General features: G+C 51.8%; 1 pseudogene; it reads left to right on the top strand.

Annotated features, from left to right (window-relative positions):
* Positions 1-1,502: 1,502 nt before the first annotated feature.
* Positions 1,503-2,722, top strand: LOC102434721 (annotated as a pseudogene).
* The last annotated feature ends 760 nt before the right edge of the window (positions 2,723-3,482 follow it).

Below are 3,482 nucleotides of genomic sequence, written 5' to 3'. Positions count from 1 at the left end.
AACAAAAGCAAACTGATTGGTGGTAGGAGTGATAAAAAGATAAGGGCAAGAAAGTAGAAAATACAGTCGTCCCCCTTTATCTGTAGGTGATACATTTCAAGTCCCAATATGCCTGAAACTGCCAACAGTGCAAAACCCTGTATACACTATGTTTTTTTCTATGCATAGATATATTATGCATATAATTTATATATTAGGCACAGTAAGAAACGAACAACAATCCTATATAATAAAAGCCTAATATGCGAAGTGTCTGACTGTTCAACTGTTTGACCAGTAGCTATGATGTACACTGACCACCAGGAGGCAGATGCTCTGACTGGTAGGTTAGCTTGCTGCTGGGTTCAGTTGATCAGGATTGGCGAGGCGGGCAGGACACACCCTGGAGCCCTCCCGTGGTCCCTCCCTGGCTCTGATAGTGCACCAGTGGGGTCCCTCGGCCTGGCCTGTGCCCTCTTGCAATCTGGGACCCCTCAGAGGATATTGGAGAGCTGGTTTTGGCCTGATCCCCACAGATCAGGCTGAGGGACCACACCGGTGCATGAATCTGTGCACCAGGCCTCTAGTAACTAATAATAAAATGAAACAATTATAATAATACACTGTAATAAAAGTTTATCTCTCAAAATATCTTGTTGTCTACTCATCTTTTCACTTAAAGGAAGCACTTTTTGGGTCCTCTTTGGCATATCTGAATTGCCAGTGTCACTATTCTTGCACTTTGAGGCCATCCTACATAATAAAAGCCTAATATGCAAATTGACCAAGCAGCAGAACGACCAGTGGAATGACCAGTCTCTATGATGTGCAATGACTACCAGGGGGCAGATGCTCAATGCAGGAGCTGCCCCCAGCCCACAGGCTCCAGGCTAGCCAAGGCAGGTGCCAGCGGGGGCCCTGATCACCCCTCCAGTCACCCCACAGATGAGCCCTGATCACTGGCCAGGCCTAGGGACCCTACCCATGCACAAATTTCGTTCATCTCATACTCTAGTTATTAAAATGAGAATGATCTGAATATAAGCACTGTGATACTGACACAGTGACTAACAGGTGGGGAGTTTATACAGTGTGGAGAAGCTGGACAAAGGAATGAATAATGTCCTGGGCAGGATGGAGAGGGGCAGCATGAATTTTCATCACACTACTCAGAAAAGTGCACAATTTAAAATGTGGTAGAGCAGGAGAGGAAGGCAGCTGGCTCCATGGACACCTTTTTTTTTTTTTTAAATATATTTTATTGATTTTTTACAGTGAGGAAGGGAGAGAGATAGAGAGTCAGAAACATCGATCAGCTGCCTCCTGCACACCTCCCACTGGGGATGTGCCCGCAACCCAGGTACATGCCCTTGACCGGAATCGAACCTGGGACCCTTCAGTCCGCAGGCCGACGCTCTATCCACTGAGCCAAACCGGTTTCGGCGCATGGACTCCTTCTTAAGGAAGGTTTGGTATTGAAAGGGAGGTGAGACCGGGCCGGCTGATGCCCCTCGGGAGCCACCATGTTGGTGATACTCCCCGGACTGAGTGAGGAGGAGGAGGCTCTGCAGAAGAAATTCAACGAACTGAAGAGAAAGAAAAAGGCACTGCTGGCTCTGAAGAAGCAAAGCAGCAGCAGCACAGCCAGCCAAGGCGTGTGAAACGCTCTCTGCCAGCGCAGCCCATGCTGGACCCAGCCACCGCCACGGAGCAGGCAAAGCAGCTGGTGAAGTCGGGAGCCATCAGTGCCGTCAAGGCTGAGACCAAGAACTCGGGCTTCAAGCGTTCTCAACCCTAGAGGGAAAGTTCAAAGACCCTGAGAAGGGGCCGGTCCCCACTTCCCAGCCGCTCCAGGGGAGCCTATCTGCTGATGACCATCTGCAGGAGTCGCCCAGACGTCCCCAAAGGACATCTCTGTACGAGAGCTTTGTGTCTGCCAGTGCCCGGCTTGGGGACCCGGGGCCAGGCGGGGAGGAGGCAGAGGGCCCGGGGCTGGCGATGGCCCTCCCCGAAGCTCTGGATGGGGCTCCGAAGCACGTGGTAACGCGCGCTCCTCAGTCTCCCCTCCCCGAAGCCGCAGCCGGGACCTCTGTCCTGAGCGCAACCGGGACAGAGACCCGGACTGGGAGCGAGACAGAGACCGGAACCGGGACCGAGACAGCGACCGGGACCAAGACAGAGACAGAGACAGAGAGCGAGACCGGGAGCGAGACAGAGATCAGCACCAAGACAGATACCGGGACCGAGACAGAGACAGAGAGCGAGACAGAGACCGGGACCGGGACCGAGACAGAGACCAAGAGCGAGACCCGGAGCGAGACAGAGACCGGGACCAAGACCGAGAGGGCCCTTTCCGCAGTCGGACTCGTTCCCTGAACGCCGGGCCCCTCGGAAGGGGAACACTCTCTACGTGTTCCGGGAAGACATGACGCCCACCCTCCTCCGTGGGGCCTTCTCCCCCTTTGGAAACATCACTGACCTCTTCATGGACCCAGCCAGAAACTGTGCCTTCGTCACCTATGAAAAGATGGAGTCAGCAGATCAGGCCGTTGCTGAGCTCAACGGGACGCAGGTGGAGTCCGTGCAGCTCCAGGTCAGCATTGCCCGCCAACAGCCCATGCTGGATGCCGCTACTGGCAAGTCCGTGTGGGGCTCCCTCGCCCTCCAGAACAGTCCTCGGGGCTGCCATCGGGACAAAAGGACCCAGATTGTCTGCCAGGAAAACCTTGTGGATGGCTTCTAGGTGGCGGAGCTGAACTGCTTGTGCCCCGCCTGCCCCGACAGTGGTGTCAGTAAAGCACTGAGGTGGAAGCTCACACACCTCCCTCAGCCTCTGGTTTCTCAGCACTGGGGATTGGGTTGAACCTTTTACAACGGCTACTAGATTGGATCTCATTTGTAGCAAGATGGCCAGTGCGTCTTCCCCACTCCCTTACCCCAAAGGATGTTGAGCACAGGTGTTGTCACAGCTCTTAAAATTGGATCCCATGCCCCTTCCCAGGAGGAAACCCCTGAGAGAAAACGCAGATCCTCCTCATGGAGTTTCTCCTTGAGCCAGGGCAGCACTTGGAAGAGGTTGATGTGAAAGTCTCAGGGTGAGCAGGCACCTGGTGCTGCAGTTTCTTGTCTTTGCAGACACCCACGACTCCCCAGCTGATCATACCAACCTGCAGGGGGCGCAGGGTGGCCATGGGTCATTTGGTAGAATCTCTCCTGCACCTCAGGAAGCACAGTTATTAAGCACGGTTATTAATAGATGTTAATAGTTCTTAATATGTGTAAGTTAAGCTGTACAAATATTCTTTGTGAATTTCTATAAGAACATATTTTATAGCTAAACAAATGTTAAACCTTCCTGCTTGAAAAAAATTATCGTTTGTTTTATATTGAGCTGTATTGTCGACTGTTTTTAAAAATAGATTATGTTTCTAATTTTTTTCATTCTTCTATTCTTCATTGACACCTTCTCTTAGTTATGATTTTATTACACTTAGTGATGCTGT

This window comes from Myotis lucifugus, unplaced genomic scaffold (genome assembly GCF_000147115.1).
Source record: "Myotis lucifugus unplaced genomic scaffold, Myoluc2.0 scaffold_121, whole genome shotgun sequence".
In the NCBI taxonomy this organism is placed as follows: Eukaryota; Metazoa; Chordata; class Mammalia; order Chiroptera; family Vespertilionidae; genus Myotis; species Myotis lucifugus.
Note: the sequence above shows the minus strand (reverse complement) of the source record. Positions and strands in the feature narration are given on the sequence as shown.